The following is a 19177-nucleotide window of genomic DNA, read 5'->3' as shown; positions in this document are numbered from 1 at the left end:
AAAGATGGCGCTTAAGGGCGTTTAAAACGAAAGTTACAAGTGAAAGTGATCGTTAAAGCTGCAACATTGTAAACGTGGCAAGAAAAAGATTTAAAGTGCTAGTGAAATGAAAAAGACTATGGTATTGATCTTAACTACTCTATACTTCTCAATTGTGTGGAAAATTATTGGATTTATTGACCTGATAGCTGAACAAATTTAAAAATAATTGGACTTTGAAAAAAAAGAAAATGGCTGGCACCTTTGAAAGTGCTGAAGGACTATTATTACACACACCAGCAAATACACAAATAAGAGCTATACTACATGAAATTTTTGAGTCACAAACCACTGCTTTACTGGAAAGTCTTAAAGGTTTTTTTGATGGAAGGTCTCAGGAAGAGGAAACTGTTTTGACTCAAAACATGGAGACAAAGGAGAATATAGTATCATTTCAAGGCTTGTTAGACAGTAGTGAGCTGTTGGAACAAGATGGGGCAGAAATTCAGTTTAATGTGACTTTGGACAAAAAGGATGCTTTCCAGACTAAGAGGAGAAAGCAAAGGAATCTGGAAGAGTTTAATCAGGAGGACTTGAGAGAGATTTATGGGGGTTTCAAATTAAATGAAATAACTTTAAGAAGACAAAAACTTTTAAACAGACATCAACCTCAAATCCAAATTTTAAAATTCTCGAAAATAAAAGCAGGAGGAGGAGCAATGCTGAAGAAGAAAGAATTATCGAAGAAAAAGGACTGGAAAAAATACAGAAAGAAGGGAAGAACTGAAGATTAATCTTTTTTGGGGAGGATTTTGGCAATAGGTTGAGAAGCCTAATTAAATTTGTATTTTTAAAGTTTATTCTAAGATAATAATATAAAGGAAGTGTGTTATTACAATTGGTTTTGGATATAAAAATGATAGCTTCTTAAGAGTTATCGAGGTAAAAATGATAGCTTTTTAAGAGTTATCGAGGTATTAAAATGGCTAATTAAAAATTTGAGGAACACCTTTCTGAAGGGTTTGAAATTTATATTTTGAGAAATGACTTAATGTCCTATTGATGTATTAAGAGATTTCTAAAATGTGTAACATAAGATTATAGTATTTTAAGAAGGTATATGAGATAAAATGTTTAAAGTTTTAAAATGTTTAATTTTATGAAGGATTAAAGAGGATAAATGTCTAATTTGGAACTTTATTAGGGAGCAATGTGTCAGCGTTCCAAATTAGGCTTTCTTCCAGCGCTGACATAACAAGTTGAAGCAGAAAGAGCGGAAGCTTGATTTATTGCTGAGATGAACTTTTACCTAGTTCTGTATATACAGATAGGGTTTCCTGGGAGACGAGGGTGGGGGCGGCATTCCTGTGAAAAGAACGTGCCGGGATGTAGAGATGGATCTGTATGATGGCCAATGGGACGTTGGGGCTGGAGAGCGGAAGAGGAGGGGGTTGGAAGGAGGGGCCAGTTTGGCTGCAAATTGAGTCAGAAATGTCGGCGTCTGCTATGCTTAAAAATAAAATGTTTCATTAGACAGCCTGCGCTTGAGAATGAAGTTTATTCAAGATAGCACCGAAACCTGACAGACAGCCAAACTCTCCTCCAAATCCAGGCTGGCTGAGTTTAAATCATCCCGTTCCCTCCCAGACATCTGGTCGGACGGACTATGGCTGAAGCCAAGCCCTCGGAGGAAAGCCTGCTTCAAGAAACGGGAGGAGCAGAAGCGGTCGTGATTCCAGCCAACTTGGAAAAATCAAAGGTAAAAGATAAAGAAAAACCCCTAAGTGAATTGGGAAGGGCGAGCTGGGGATGGGAATGGCAGCGAAGCCCAGACAAGGCAGCATCTCCCCACCCCAGGATGAGAGACGAGGCAAAGGACTACCAACTCCAAGGCTGGCCCTCCAGAGCTCAGCACAGAGAGGAGAGGGCAGAGAGGGAGGAACCACCCCAGTTCAGAGGGAAGTTCGATGGTGACCCAGACAACCTCGCCCAATTCCTCGATTCAGCTGAGATATACATAGAGCGGTTCGGACACCTCTACCCTTTCCCCAGAGCCCTAGTGAATGCTATCAGGGAAGGGCTGGAGGGAGAAGCAAAGAAGTGGTCAGCATCACTCTACAAATACAGGGCCCCCCAGCTACAAGATGCGGATGGGTTCTTGCAACTATTGAGAGCCCATTATGAGGAGGAGGAGGAGGACCCCTATGTGGAAGACGAGCTCAGAAACCTAATGCAGAGGGGGAAGCCTATCAGAGAGCATATCCGTGAATTCAGGAGAGTCATTGGGACACTGCCTCCCCTACCAGAGCGATTGCTGGTGTATTTTTTTAGAACAAGCCTAGATAAAAGAATTTCCCAAGTGACTGCCTATCGTGACATCCCAAACCGACTCGCTGAATGGTTCCGGGTAGCGATAAAAGTCGACAGAGGGCTGCGGGCGAGTGACACGTCAAAACCACCAGAGGGAAAGGAGAGAGGCCGACCAGACCAGGGGCCACTCAATAGACGAGAAACCCCAACATCACAGCCCTCCTACAGACCAACTGCCCCACGGAGCCCACTGAAATGCTACAGATGTGGGGAAAGCGGCCACATAGCAGCAAGATGTGGAACGCCTAGACCGGGACCTGATCCACCACCCAAAGCACGGCCGGAACGAGGGCCCAAGCGCGTCACCCACGTACTGCAGGAAGCTCCCCAAATCCCTGAGTTCTTCGCTCATCTGACCGAAACCAGAGGAATCCCAGATGAGAGAGATCAGTTCCCCGAACCCTATGACACGGAAGACGAAGGCGAGGATGACCCGATGGTGAGTGGACCCGTCCACCCTTTTCTTTTCCCCATACGCCTAACAGCCCCCAAAACAGGGGCCCAAGAGACTTTCCAAGCCCTAATAGACTCGGGTAGCACACGGTGCCTAATCAACCTACCCACAGTTCTAAAATTGGGAATCCGAGCTAAACAGCTCAAACAACCAATTCGCTTCGAGCAAGTTGATGGGTCCTTAGTGGGAGGAACATATGCCACACATTTGACTGAACCCGTGAGACTAGAACTCGCAGATCACTGGGAGACGATCCGCTTCATAATAGCCCCCAAGATGACAGAACCAGTCATATTGGGACTCTCATGGCTCGACAAATGGGGCCCAATCATTTGGTGGCAAGAGGGAACCCGCAGGCTGAGAATAGCAAAGGGGCCCCAACCCTTGCCGCCCCGACCAGAAGAATTCCCTCCCACGCTGAAACCCCAAAGCAGCCCTCCACTACAGAAGAAAACACCACCAACACAAGGGCCCCTCCCAGAAGGTGCAGCAAAACAATTGGCAGCCGCACCCACCACTGCTGGTAACGCAAACCAGATCCCAAGGGAGTACCAAGACCTTGCAGGGGTATTCAGCGAGGCCGAGTGTGACATTCTGCCCCCCCACCGCGAAACCGATTGTGCCATCGAGATTATCCCAGGAGCGAAACTACCCAAACCAAAAATGTATGCTATGACGCCCCGAGAAATGCAGGAAATGCGGGACTACATAGACAAAAACTTACAAAGGGGATTTATTGAGCCAGTGAAACCAAGGGTAGCGGCGCCGGTCATGTTTAAAGAGAAAAAGGACGGCTCCATGAGACTGGTGGTCGACTTTCGAAGTGTCAACGCCGTTTGCGTACACAACTTGTACCCCCTCCCCCTCATGAAAGACATGTTAGCCCACCTAGCTAAAGGGAAGGTTTTCACCAAACTAGACCTTCGAGAAGCTTATTACCGAGTACGCATAAGGGCAGGAGATGAATGGAAAACAGCATTCAACTGCCCCCTGGGTAGTTTCCAGTTTAAAGTAATGCCTTTTGGATTGCAAGGAGCCCCGGCAGTGTTCATGCAGTTAATAAACGAAGTCTTACATGAACACCTTTACAAAGGGGTCCTCGTCTACCTGGACGATATTCTTATCTACACGGAGACCATAGACGAACATATACCCCTCGTCCGCCAAGTACTGGAAAAACTGCTACGGGCAAACCTATATGTCAAACTGCCAAAATGCGATTTCCACCAATCACGGCTAGACTACCTGGGCTACCGAGTATCAAATGACGGAATAGAGATGGACCCAGCCAAGGTCCAATCAGTTCTACAATGGCAGCCCCCTCGCACCCGCAGACAACTGCAAAGTTTTCTAGGTTTTGCGAATTTCTACAGACAATTCATCCCCTCGTTTGCGAAGATTGCCAAACCTTTGACAGACCTCCTAAAGACAGGAAGCCCAGCGATGAAACCTCGCCCGGGACAACCCCTACAGTGGGACCTGACCTGCCAACAGGCATTTGAGACGCTAAAAGGACTGTTCGCGAAAGAACCTGTCTTAAAACACCCGGATCCAGAACAGCCTTTTGTCATCCAAGCAGACGCAAGTGATGTGGCAGTAGGAGCCGTGTTACTCCAAAAGAACAACCAAGGGGATCTACAACCCTGCGCCTACACCTCCCGCAAACTCACCGATACGGAGAGGCGATGGGCGGCGTGGGAGAAGGAAGCGTTTGCAGTAAGGTGGGCCTTGTTGACCTGGCGGCACCTTCTAGAGGGAGGCCAGAAACCATTTGAAGTCTGGACTGATCATAAAAACCTAGAGGCCCTAAAAACCCCACGAAAACTGTCGCCCAGGCAAGTGCGGTGGGCACAATACTTCAATCGTTTCAATTTCGAGCTTAAGCACATCCCAGGTGGGAGAAATTTCCTGGCTGATGCCCTCTCCCGGATGCCCCAATACAACAGTGAGCGGGAGCAGGTAGTGAATGCCATCATCCCCTCCACCCAAGCTGCGGCCCAAGTGATCACCAGACGGCAACGACGTGACCAGCAAGGCCAACTTGCAAGTGACTTAACTGCAAAATTAAAAAATGAAACGCTGACAGACCCCTGGTATCGGGACAATCAACATCTCTTGACAAAAAGAGATGAACTAGCATGGAGGGGGACAAAGCTCTATGTCCCACAGAGTTTACGCATCCTGATTCTCAAGAGGAGCCACGATGTTAAACCAGCAGGACACTTCGGGTTCCTAAAGACTCTGCACCTAGTACGGAGGCAGTTCTGGTGGCCACATATGAGAAAGGACGTAGACAGTTATGTAAAAAGCTGCACCATTTGTGCCATGATGAAGACAAGGCCAGGGTGCCCGCCTGGATTGTTGCAACCAGTAGCTGAGCCAACAAGACCATGGGAGGAGATTGCAATGGACTTTATAGTAGACCTACCGAGGAGCAGTGGAAATACAGTGATCTGGACTGTAATAGACTTATTCTCCAAACAGGCACACTTCATTCCTTGTAGTGGACTGCCTTCAGCCCGTCAGTTATCCAAACTGTTCCTGAAACACATTTACCGCCTACATGGAGTCCCCAGGAGAATCATTTCCGACAGAGGGGTCCAGTTCACAGCAAAGTTCTGGAGGGAGTTTCTACGGTCCATAGGTTCATCCCAAGGGCTCAGCTCAGCATTTCACCCGAGCACCAATGGGGGGGCAGAAAGACTGAACGCTATGATAGAACAGTATTTAAGATGCTACGTCGACTACCAGCAGTCCAATTGGGCAGACCTCCTATCTTTTGCGGAGGTTGCATATAATAATGCTGTCCACAGCAGCACGGGGCTAACCCCGTTCAAAATAGTGAGTGGCATGGATTTTGTTCCCATGCCAGAATACCCGAGGGAGCCCCCTTCCTCAGTCAGTTTGACCGACTGGATGGCAATGTTGAGACAAACGTGGGAAAATGTTAAGAGGGCGCTGGCAAAGGCGGCTCAATCTTATAAGGACCAAGCAGACAAGCACCGAATTCCCCAAAGACCATTTCAGCTAGGAGAGAAAGTTTACCTCTCCACCAAGTACTTGAGACTTAGACTCCCGAGCAGGAAATTGGGCCCAAAATTTATAGGACCATTTCCTATAATAAAAATAATCAACCCCGTTACAGTGCAATTGCAGTTGCCACGGCTTTTGGGGAAAATTCACCCCGTTTTTCACAGTAGCCTTCTAAAACCTGTAGTGGGGTCTACTTTAAGGCCAACGCCACGTGAACCCCCTGGGCCCCTGGTTGTTGGGGGCCAAACGCACTACGAAGTGCAGCGGATTCTTGATTCAAGATGGCACAGGGGGCGCCTTCAGTACTTAATTAAATGGAAGGGTTACCCATTGTCAGAGGCTTCCTGGGTGAAGAGCGCAAACATCCAAGCTGATCGCCTTATAGCAAAATTCCATGCAGACCACCCGGGAAAGCCGGGAGGGGGGGTGCACAGCCAGGGAGGGGCTGATGAAACTAATCTTGTTGTGTTTTCCCTATGGGATAGGTGATGTTGCAGAAGTGAAGGGAGAGGGGCCGGATGTCAGCGTTCCAAATTAGGCTTTCTTCCAGCGCTGACATAACAAGTTGAAGCAGAAAGAGCGGAAGCTTGATTTATTGCTGAGATGAACTTTTACCTAGTTCTGTATATACAGATAGGGTTTCCTGGGAGACGAGGGTGGGGGCGGCATTCCTGTGAAAAGAACGTGCCGGGATGTAGAGATGGATCTGTATGATGGCCAATGGGACGTTGGGGCTGGAGAGCGGAAGAGGAGGGGGTTGGAAGGAGGGGCCAGTTTGGCTGCAAATTGAGTCAGAAATGTCGGAGTCTGCTATGCTTAAAAATAAAATGTTTCATTAGACAGCCTGCGCTTGAGAATGAAGTTTATTCAAGATAGCACCGAAACCTGACACAATGTTGATTGAGGAAGAAGGACTGGAAAAAATATAGAAATGGTTAATTAAAAATTTAAGGGATAGTTTCCTGAAGGTTTTGAAATTTATATTTTGAGGAATGAACTAAGAAGGTCTTATTGATGTATTAAGAGGTTTTTTAAAATGTTTAATATAAGATTATATTATTTTAAAAGGTATAGGTGATAAAATGTTTAAAGTTTTAAAATGTTTAATTTAGAATTTTTAATGCTGAATAGTTAGAAATTGATAATTGGTTTATGAAGGAATAAAGAGGATAAATGTTTAATTTAGAATCTTATTAGGGAGCAATGTTGAAAAAGAAAGGTGTTTGAGGGATGAAAATGAAATTTATCAATGTTTGTTAATGCTTGTAATATTGTTAAAGCTATTGGATTACATACCAAGAAAAAGGCTCTTATATTCAGGAAGAAAGAATTTAATCTAACTGATTTTGAGAATTTACAAAAGGGAGGTTGATGAATTTGCAAAAGAGGAGTTAAAGAGTGTGAGGGAGTTTTAAACTTTGTAGTAGGTTAGTATATTTTAGCTTTTGCTTGTTAAATGTTATACCCTGTTTTTGCTCTGGGAAGTCGGGGGGGGGTGGGGAGGGGGGGAGGGTTGGGTTGGGATAAAATTGTTGATAAATGTGGGGAAAATGTTACAACAAATGAAATGATAATATCAGGAAAAAAGATGTATTTAGATGATACACTGATTGACTGATTATATATTGTATGTATGCGTGTTTATAAAATAAAAACTTTTTAATAAAAAAAAAAAAGACCCCGAAGGGGAAGACTCTCTGCAGCAACTCAAATGTTCATTGCATGTATCCAGCCCAGGGGGCATAGTTTGAGGACCCCTGATTTAGTGCAATATTTAAAAATGCAAATAATTTTTTGGTGTGAACCACCAAAATTTTCTCGCAGACCAGCAGTGGTCCACGGACCACCAGTTGGTGACCGCTGGGCTAGATGACAAAGAGCCACAGACGGAGGGGGTGTGTGACCCAGAAACTAAGGGACGAGCTGCCAGCTGACCCATGGTACAACGACGACAAAGAGGCACTGACCCTGAGAGATGGATTAGCCGGGAAAGGCTCAAAATTGCATGTGCCTAAGAGCCTGTGACTACAAGTACTCCAACAGAGTCACAATTCTAAGCAAGCAGGGCACTTTGGCTATTTGAAAACCCTGCACTTGGCCAGAAGGCAATTTCAGTGGCCAAAGATGAAAAGAGACATTGAGGACTATGTCAAAAGCTGTGCCACTTGTGCAGCCATGAAGAAAAGGCCAGGGAAACCCCCAGGGCTGCTTCAGCAGGTAGCAGTTCCATCCAGACCCTGGGAAGAAATTGGCATGGATTTCATTGTTGAGCTCCCAGAGAGGAGGGGAAATATGGTCATTTGGACTGTAATAGATTTGTTCTCAAAGCAAGCACATTTCATAGCTCGCCCAGGGCTCCCATCAGCAACAAAGCTGACCAGACTGTTAATAAGGCAGATTTATAGGTTCCACGGCATTCCCCACAGAATCATCTCTGACAGGGGGGTCCAATTCACCACTAAGTTCTGCAGGGAGTTCATTAGGGCCATTGGGTCCTCACAGGGTTTAGCTCAACATTTCATACGAGTACCAATGGGGCCACGGAACACACAAACACAATGGTGGAACAGTACTTGAGGTGCTATGTCAATTAACAGCAGTCTAATTGGGCATAGTTACCGCCGTTTGCTGAGGTGGCATACAATAATGCGGTGTACAGCAGCACCAGCCTGACCCTTTCCAGGTCACCAGTGGCATGGAATTCATCCCCATGCCTGAACTCCCCAGGGAGCCCCCCTCGTCCATGTCGCTAAATGAATGAATGGAGTCACTGAAGGAGGCATGGGAAAATACCAGGTGGGGTTTATGAGAAGTGGCAAAAACCCATAAAACTCAAGCTGACAAAAAACCACAGCCCGCAAGTGCCATTCCAAGTCGGGAGCAAGGTGTACCTCTCAACCAAGTACCTAAAGTTAATACTCCCTTGCAAACAACTAGGACCACAGTTTATAGGGCCTTTCCCTATAGTGAAAGTAGCACTGGTAAGAGCTCATATTAGGAATTACCTAGTGGTGATAAAAGCAGCGAAATGTAGCTATTTTGCTGCTCTTATTGCATCATCAGATAATCGCCCGGCCGCCCTGTTTAGGGTGACCCGCTCCCTGCTCCACCAGGAAGCGCGGGAGGACCCCTTGGAGGGTAGAGCCGAGGATTTTGTCCAATATCTGTATGACAAAATCGCTCAGATTCGGGAAGATCTGGACTCCGACTGGATAGTCTCAGGGGGAGGGACTGGGGCAGGTCTTGAGAATGTTATCTGGGATGAGTTTGATCCTGTGACCCCTGAGGACGTGGACAGGATTCTGGGTAGACTGAACGCGACCACTTGTTTATTGGACCCGTGTCCCTCCTGGTTAGTGCTGGCTTCTCGGGAGGTGACACGAGGCTGGTTCCAGGGGATTATAAATGCTTCGCTGGGTGAGGGTGTCTTTCCTGCCGCCTTGAAAGAGGCGGTGGTGAGGCCTCTCCTCAAGAAGCCTTCCCTGGACCCGGCAATGTTGGTAAATTATCGTCCGGTCTCCAACCTTCGTTTTGTGGCGAAGGTTGTTGAGAGTGTGGTTGTGCAACAGCTTCCCCAGCACCTGGATGAAACGACGTATCTGGATCCGTTCCAGTCGGGCTTCAGGCCCAGGTACAGCACGGAAACGGCATTGGTCGCGTTGGTTGATGATCTCTGGAGGGCTCGGGACAGGGGGTGCTCCTCTGTCCTGGTCCTGTTAGATCTCTCAGCGGCTTTTGATACCATCGACCATGGTATCATGCTGCACCGGTTGGAAGAGTTAGGGGTGGGAGGCACTGTGTTGCGGTGGTTCTCCTCCTTTCTCTCTGACCGGTCGCAGTCTGTGTTGACAGGGGGACAGAGGTCGACCCCGAGGCCCCTCATATGTGGGGTGCCACAAGGGTCGGTCCTCTCACCTCTCCTGTTCAACATTTATGTGAAGCCGCTGGGCGAGATCATCCGTGGTTTCGGGGTGGAGTACCATCAGTACGCTGATGACACCCAGCTGTACATCTCCACCCTGGATCACCCCAACGATGCCCTTGAAGTGATGTCCCGGTGCCTGGAGGCCGTACGGATCTGGATGGGGAGGAACAGGCTCAGGCTCAACCCATCCAAGACCGAGTGGCTGTGGTTTCCGACGTCCCGATATAGCCAGTTGACGCCATCACTGACTATTGGGGGCGAATCATTGGCCCCCACGGAGAGGGCTCGCAACTTGGGCGTCCTACTGGATTCACGGCTGTCTTTAGAAGAACACTTGACGGCCGTGACCGGGAGGATTTTTTATCAGGTCCGCCTGATTCGCCAGTTGCGTCCCTTTCTGGATCGGGACTCGTTACGCACGGTCACTCATGCCCTCGTCACCTCCCGCCTGGACTATTGTAATGCTCTCTACATGGGGCTCCCCTTGAGGTGCACCCGGAGGCTCCAACTGGCGCAGAGTGCGGCCGCGCGGGTGGTAATGGGAGCGACATGGCGCTCCCATGTAACACCTCTCCTGCGCGAGCTGCACTGGCTCCCGGTGGTCTTCCGGGTGCGCTTCAAGGTTTTGGTTTGCTTCGAAAACCCATTGACTTGCAGCGTGGTTTATTTCCGATTACGGGTGACGGCGAGAGAGCTGAGAGTCCGGTCCGGTCTGGATAGAGAAGTGAAGTGAAGCACATGGTCGAGCCACTTATATTAGGACTAGCTTGGTTGGATAAGTGGCGTCCCACTATATGGTGGGAGGGGGGCTATCGAAGGCTACAAATATGTTTAGGGCCAGACCCTGTTCCTGAGCCTCAACAACAGACCCAGCAGTGTAATGGAGTGGGAACTGCAGGGCCAGAATATCCGGAGGTGTATAAGGATGTGGCAGCTGTGTTCGATGAACGTGAATGTGAGTCGTTACCCCCTCATAGAGCGACAGATTGTGCGATAGAGCTGATACCGGGGGCGAAGTTACCAAAGCCACGTATGTACGCCATGACAAAACCTGAGTTAGAGGAGTTGCGACGCTATATTGATAAGAACCTGGCTCGAGGATTTATCCAGCCCAGTCGGGCGCGTATGGCAGCCCCGGTTCTATTTCGTGAGAAGAAGGACGGTGGTCTTTGTCTTTGCGTTGACTTTAGGGGATTAAATGCTGTGTGCGTAGAGCACCTATACCCTTTGCCGTTAATGAAGGATTTACTAGCTACACTAGCGACAGGGAAGGTGTTCACAAAGTTGGATTTGAGGGAAGCGTATTATAGAATAAGGATACGAAAGGGAGACGAGTGGAAAACGACCTTTAATTGCCCATTAGGGAGCTACAAGTTTAGGGTTATGCCTTTTGGGCTGCAGGGCGCCCCGGCCGTGTTCATGCAGGTTATCAATGAGGTGTTACATGAACATTTATATCGGGGCGTTCTTGTCTACTTAGATGATATTTTGATATATTCGGAAACGATGGAAGAGCATGTCCGACTAGTAAGAAATGTTCTGTCTAAGTTGCTAGAGGCCAAACTTTATGTGAAGTTGTCAAAATGCGAGTTCCATCGCACTAGCCTGGATTATTTGGGGTATCGTATTTCGGCACGAGGAATAGAGATGGATCCGAAAAAAGTCTCGACAGTGTTGGAGTGGCAGGCACCCAAAACCAGAAAGCAATTACAAAGCTTTCTTGGTTTCGCTAATTTTTACCGGCAATTCATCCCATCGTTTGCACAGGTGGCCCTCCCCTTAACAGATCTATTAAAAACAAAGCATCTAGGCGGAGGTAAGATACGACCGGGACAATTGTTATCTTGGACGAAAGAGTGTCAACAGTCGTTCGAGCGGCTAAAGGAATTATTCGCCAGGGAACCCGTGTTAAAACATCCAGATCCCTCATTGGACTTTGTGGTACAGGCAGACGCTAGCGATGTAGCTGTAGGGGCAGTGCTTTTGCAGCGGGCGTCAGATAGGACCTTATATCCTTGTGCGTACACCTCTCGGAAATTGACACCCACAGAACGGGGTTGGGCTGTTTGGGAGAAGGAGGCATTTGCAGTGAGATGGGCTTTAATGACATGGCGACATTTACTAGAAGGCACCAACAAAAAATTCGAGGTCTGGACAGACCATAAGAATTTGGAGGCTTTGCAAACCCCTAGAAAACTGTCGCCAAAACAGGTTCGTTGGGCACAGTATTTCCAGCGATTTAATTTCGACCTGAAGTATGTTCCAGGTGGTAGAAATTTTTTAGCTGATGCATTATCGCGGATGCCCCAGTTTGATAGTAAGCGAGAGGATGTAGTACAAGCAATTATTCCAAAGTCTCAACATATGGCCTGGGTAGGAGACAAGCCAACCAAACTCGAGTGGAGAATAGGACTGGAAAAAGCAGTGCAGGATGACCTCTGGATAGCCAAACATAAAACGATGGTGACCATGCGTGATGGGTTAGCTTGGATGGGGTCGAAATTATACATACCCCAATCTCTGCGGTCAACTGTACTGAACAGGTGTCATGATGCTAAAACCGCTGGACATTTTGGGTTTTTAAAAACCCTCCATCTCGTTCGACGGCAATTCTGGTGGCCGCGTATGCGTAAGGAAGTAGAGAAGTACGTGAAAGAGTGTCATGTGTGCGCTGTAACAAAGGCAAGACCTGGTAAACCACTTGGTCTTCTACAACCGGTCGCTAAACCTAGTAAACCATGGGAAGAGATAGGGATGGATTTCATCGTAGACCTCCCTGATAGTAAAGGTCACACAGTTATATGGACTGTGGTTGACCTCTTCTCTAAACAGGCTCACTTTATTCCCTGTAAAGGCCTGCCGAGTGCGAGACAATTGGCTGTAATGTTCATACGGCATATATACCAACTGCATGGTATACCCCGACGGATCATCTCAGACAGGGGTGTACAGTTCACGGCACGGTTTTGGCGTGGCTTTGTTAAGTTGATAGGTTCATCGCAAGGTTTAAGTTCTGCTTATCACCCTAGTACAAATGGAGCTGCAGAAAGAGCCAACGCCATGATAGAGAGATATCTCCGTTGTTACGTATCGTATCAGCAGTCCGATTGGTCGGACCTCATACCACTTGCCGAGGTAGCCTATAATAATGCAGTACACCAGAGTACTGGGGCTACTCCGTTTCAAATCGTGTATGGGCGGGACTTTAATGCAATCCCTGAATTGGAACCAGATGCGCAGGAGGGGGTGTCCCCTAGGGAGTGGGGCATCCGTATTGGAGTTCAGTGGCCAAAGATCAAAGAAGCGTTACAAAAGGCGGCAGGAGAGTATAAAGAGTTCGCTGACAGAAAACGAAAAGTTCACAAACCGTTTCGTATAGGAGACCAAGTGTACGTATCCACTAAATACATTAAGTTACAAATACCTAGTAAAAAATTGGGTCCGAAATACCTCGGGCCCTTTACTGTTGTAAGAATCATAAATCCGGTAACTGTTGAGCTTAAGTTACCATCGTTACTGGGTAAGGTCCACCCAGTCTTTCATAGTAGTTTATTAAAGCCAGCAGGCAATATGCGCAGCTCTACAGACCGCCCAGGACCGTTGGCGGGTTCCCATTACGAAATCATAGAAATCCTTGATTCAAAACTGAGTAGAGGAAAACTAAAATACCTAGTGAGGTGGAAAGGCTACCCTCTGGAGGATGCCTCATGGGTATCGGCTGAAAACCTGCAGGCCGAGAGGTTATTGAAACGATATCACAAAAAATACCCCCACAAACCGGGAAATACTGCGATAGCAATGACATAACCCCGTGTTAATGTCCTCTCTTATGTTTTACAGGTGGACCCCCGGTAGGGGGAGCCGCCTGTCGAGATCCCACACTCGACACGTTGACGACAAGTGCTCCTGCAGATGAGAGATCAACGCGATGAGGCTATGGGGGTGGGGGTTGGGTTAAGTATCCTAAACACGGATTGGTGGAGGGGGTGTTAGGGAGGCAGGCGGACGGTCACCTGGCGGCCGCGGTAGGATGTGGAACAGCTGCTACGCATTATCACATATGAGTGGGGCGTGCCGGCAAGGAGGAGCCTAGAAGGGCGGTAAGGGGCGCGATTATTTAAACAGCATTAAGTGGCGCTGCCGCCCAACGCCGACTTTGTATTATCCTCACCTGAACTCAGCAACTATTTGCACCACCTTTGGACGCCGAATAAACCGTTTCCTGCTTCGAAAACCCATTGACTTGCAGCGTGGTTTATTTCCGATTACGGGTGACGGCGAGAGAGCTGAGAACTAAACTAAACAACCCTGTTACGGTACAGCTTAAACTCCCTCGCTTGTTGTGGAAAGTGCATCCGGTCTTTCACAGCAGCTTGTTAAAGTAGGCTCCCAGATCAGGCCAGTAGATCGGGCAGCCCCAAAACCAATAGTGGTGCAAGGGGAAACACATTGCGAGGTGAGGAAAATCCTGGATTCTAAATTGCATAGGGGCCAGCTGCAGTACCTTGTGCAGTGGAAGGGGTACCTACTCTCTGAAGCCACCTGGGTCAAGAGCTGGGATGTGAAGGCAGATAGGTTGGTCAAACAGTTTCATGACGAGTACTCCCAGAAACCTAAGAGGCCTCCAGGTGGAAGAAGGGGAGGTTAGACTGAACCTTGAGTACCCTCCCTGTGCTTTCTTTTCTTTGCAGGAAGTCCTTTTCAATTAAGGGAGGCCACCTGTCAACCCTGAAGCTGACCTGACCAAAGCCATTTTGAAGCTTCAATGTTGCCACACTGGAGCTGAGGGATAGGGAGGGGGGAATAGAGATAGCTGGGGTTTTGTAGCAAAAACAAAATACTTCCTACTGGGAACCAAGGTCATTCTCACAGGTGGCCAGAGAGAGAGGAGGAGTGATGTTACCAGGCAACTGGATGGCACCTTGATTGGATCATGTGACTGTGTCAAGGTTCCAAGTAATACATCCCCAACAATGAGAATTCCGAGACAGGCATATTCCTCAAAGAACATTTTATTGGGACATATCAAATTGGCACAGACTTGGTGGAAAACTGGCTCTAAGTTCCTGCTGGTTTTACACCCAATTAAAAGTAAAACTTTGTCACTTCCCCCCAGAGTCTCCAGTCACATGGTCCAATCAGTATATAGTCCAGTTGCTAGGTGACTTCAGTCTCCACCTTTCAAACACCTGCATGAATGTCCTTGATTTCCAGGGGAAATAATTTTATTTTGGCTATAACACCCCAGCTATCTCTACACCCCTCTCCCAGCCCCTTAGCTCCAGTCTGTGTCAGCCCTGAAGCAATGTGAAAAGAAACCTCCTTAGAGGAAAGCTACAGAAAAGAAAATGGCCACAGTTAGGCCAGCTTCAGGGTTGACAGGCTGCCCCCTCCGACCAACAATTGAAGAAGACTTCCTGCAAGAGAGAGAGAAACCACAAAGAGGTTAGTTGAGGGTCTCCCTAACCTCCTCTCCTCCCCACCAGGAGGCCCCTTTGGTTTATGGGGGTACTTGTCATGGAACTGTTTCACCAATCTATCTGCCTTCACCTTCCAACTTTTCACCCAGGAGGCCTCAGGGGGTGGGTATCCTTTCCAATACACTAAATACTACAACTGCCCTCTGTGTACTTTAGAATCTAAAATCCTCTTTATTTCATAATGTGTTTTCCCTTCAACTACAAGTGGCTTGGGAGCTGCCCGATCTACTGGCCTAATCTGAGATTTTACTGCTGGCTTCAGCAGGCTACAATGGAAGACTGGATGCACTTTCCACAACAGCCAGGGAAGTCTTAATTGTACCGTGACAGGGTTAATCGCTTTTACTATGGGGAAAGGTCCTACAAATTTTGGGCCCAGTTTCTTAGAGGCCAGCTTTAATTTTAGATATTTTGTAGACAGGTAGACTCTATCTCCCACTCGGAATTGTGGCTGGAGAGACCGGTGCTTGTCAGCCTGCTTTTTTAAAGTTTGTGCCACCTCTCTCAAAGAGCGGTTGGTATTTTCCCACGATCCTTTTAGGGATTCCATCCATTCATTTAATGACATGGATGAGGTGGGTTCTCTGGCCAATTCAGGCATGGGGATGAATTTCATGCCACTGGTGACCTGGAAAGGGGTCAGGCTGGTGCTGCTGTACACTGCATTATTGTATGTCACCTCAGCGAACAGCACCGCATTGTTGTATGCCACCTCCACAAATGGCAGTAGTTCTGCCAAGTTGGACTGTTGATAGTCTACATAGCACCTCAAATATTGTTCAATCATTGCATTGGTTCATTCCACTGCTCCATTCGTACTCAGATGAAAAGCCGAACTAAGTCCCTGCAATGACCCAATTGACTTTATAAACTCCCTCTAAAATTTTGCTGTAAATTGGACCACCTTGTCTGATATGATTCTGCGGGGGACTCCATGTAGCCTATACAGTAGATCTGCTTAATAAACAATTTAGCTAGCTTTTTTGCTGATGGGAGCCCTAGCCAGGCGGTGAAATGGGCTTGTTTTGAAAACAAATCTACTACAGTCCAGATAACTGTGTTCCCTCCACTGTCAGGAAACTCCACAATAAAGTCCATGGCAATTTCCTCCCATGATCGGGATGGATCTGCCACTTGTTGGAGGAGACCTGGGGTCTTCCCTGGTCTCTTTTTCATGGTTGCACAAGTGGCACAGCTTTTCATATAGTCCTCAACATCTTTCTTCATTTTTGGCCACCAAAATTGTCTCCTGGTGAGATGCAACTTTTTAAATAGCCAAAATGTCCAGCTGGTTTAGAGTCGTGGCTTTTTTGAAGCACTTGAAGCCATAGGCTATGGGGCACATACATTTTGGGTCCCTTCCATGCCAGCCCGTCCTTGAGGGTTAGTGTCCCTTTATTCTCTTTGTACCAGGGGTCTGTTAGTAGCTCATTCTTGAGGTTTTTGGTCATGCCCCCCCCCCCAGTCCATGGGCTTTTGTCACCTGGCTTGTGACCGAGTGGTGGCTTGCGCTGCTGGTTGGGAGGGGGGAATCATTGTGTGGATTCCCTTGGGAGTTGGGCAGCATAGAAATATGATTAATTAAATTAATTAAATTAAATTACTTCCTGTGGCTTGCTGTTGAATTGTGGTTTTCTGGACAGGGCATCAGCGAGTAGGTTCCCCCCCCCCAGAATGTACTTTAGTTCAAAGTTAAACCATTTGAAGTGTTGCGCCCAGTGAACCTGCTTTGGAGAGAGTTTCCTGGGGTTTTTTAGCACTTCTAAGTTTTTGTGGTCAGTCCAAACTTCAAACGGTGCTTGACTGCCCTCCAAAAAGTGTCTCCACATTAGCAATGTCCATGAGACTGCATATGCCTCTTTCTTCCATACTACCCACCTCCTTTCGGTGACAGTCAGTTTTTTGGAAGTGTAAGCATATGGTTGCAGGTTCCTGCTTGCATTTCTCTGGAGTAGGACAGCAGTGACTGCGGCGTCGCTGGCGTCTGCTTGCACTACGAAAGGTTGGTCAGGGTCGGGGTGTTTGAGGGTGGGTTCCTCAGCAAACAGTGTCTCAAACACCCACTGACATTCCAAAGTCCAGTTTAAGGGTTGGCTGGGCCGGGGTTTCTGGTTCCTCCCCCCTCCCCCAGTTTTTAGTAGTTCTGTAATGGGCAAGGCTATTTTGGTGAAGGAGGGGATGAATTGCCTATAGAAGTTGGCAAACCCTAGAAAACTTTGTGTCAGTTTTGGAAGACAATTTTCTTTTTGCTTCTAAACTGCCACATATTTTAGCTGGGGAAGTTGGGAGGGGGTTGTTGTTGGAGTGGTAGAAAGTTAGTCATAACAACATTCCATACTCAAGGACTTTTGCTCACGTCTGATGCAGACTGCAATAAGATTGTATCCGGTGGAGTGTGAAGAGTTGATTGGACAATGTGATGAACTTGTAGGTGTGGGGCAGGGCTGTGAACTCTTAGCTGGGTGGGGAAAACCTGGAAGCTTTCAGATTCAGGTTTTCCCAGATGTGCCAACATGACATCTCTAATAAATTGGAACTTTGAGGAACCTCAGGACTCAGAGCTTTATTTTGTTGGGGGTGTTCCTTGGAACCCTGACAGGATGCTGGCCAACCTAGCTTATTTTCTCAGCAGGGTCTGGGCTCACGTGGATCAGTACGGGGACCAATAGGTACTGATATTAAGAAGCTATTGACCCAGAAGTCAGAAAAGCCTGTGGGATCCGGGGGGTGCCTGAGCGTCTCCACGACTGGTATACCATGTCCATAGCTCTAGACAGAGAAGTTCACCCCCACAGCAAAACCCCAGCAGAGCAGCCACCTCGGAGAGCGTTCTCTAGAAGGCCCATTTCAAAGGCTTCTCATATCAACCCCTCCCCTCAACCGGGAGGGGCAATTAAGTGCTATCGGTGTGGACAAACAGGACATTGAGCTTCTGAGTGCCTGGCCCCTGCCCCAGTTCCACAACAACGTCCTGCCGCAGCTGCATGAGGCAGGAGGGCTCCAAGGAAAACCCCAGACACCAGCTGATTTGCCAGACAAGCCGTGGAATTCCCCTCCCCATTCTTTAAACAGTACTGGGGCAGCCATCCTGGATTTTGCAGGCTCAATGAACCCTCTGGCTAGGTTGTTGTCAATGTACTTCCTCAACTCGGTCATTTCAGCAGGTGTCATGGAGTACATTCTGAAGTTGTCTTCAAGTGCAAGGGGGCTTCCAGTCTAGTACTGTTTTGACTTTTGCTGGGTCCATTTCTACCCCCTTGGTTGACACTCGGTAGCCCAGGTAGTCTAGAGCGGTCTTGTGGAACTCGCATTTTGACAGCTTGACGTATAGCTTCACATGTTCTTCTATGGTTTCACTAAATATAAGAATGTTGTCCAAATAGACAGGACCCCTTTATATAGGTGCTCATGTAGCACCTTATTGATTAATTGCATGAAGACAGCAGGGGGCCCTTGTAATCCAAATGGCATTACTTTGAATTGCAAGCTGCCTAGTGGGCAGTTAACAGCAGTTTTCCATTCATCTCCTTCTCTGATCTGCACCTGGTAGTACACCTCCCACAGGTCTAGCTTGGTGAATACCTTCCCCTTGGCCAGGTGGGACAGCATGTCCTTCATTAGTGGCAGTGGGTAGGTGTTTTCCACGCACACTTCATTTATTTCCCTAAAATCAACGCAGAGTCTCATCGACCCATCATCTCTTTAAACAGGACAGGGGCGGTCACCCTAGATTTTGCTGGTTGTATGAACCCCCGGGCTAGGTTTCTGTTGATATATTCCCTTAGCTCTTCCATCTCTTTAGGAGTCATGGAATACAGTTTTGGTTTTGGTAGTTGCATTGCATTCCTCTTCACTAAACACCTCTGCTAAGTCCCGATATTCTCTTGGGATCTGGGGAGTCCCTGGGATTCTGACGTTGCGGCAACTTTCTCTCCT

The sequence above is a fragment of the Pituophis catenifer genome, unplaced genomic scaffold (genome assembly GCF_029215685.1).
Source record: "Pituophis catenifer annectens isolate HBS135680 unplaced genomic scaffold, rPitCat1.0.hap2 SCAF_5, whole genome shotgun sequence".
Lineage (NCBI taxonomy): Eukaryota > Metazoa > Chordata > Lepidosauria > Squamata > Colubridae > Pituophis > Pituophis catenifer.
Note: the sequence above shows the minus strand (reverse complement) of the source record.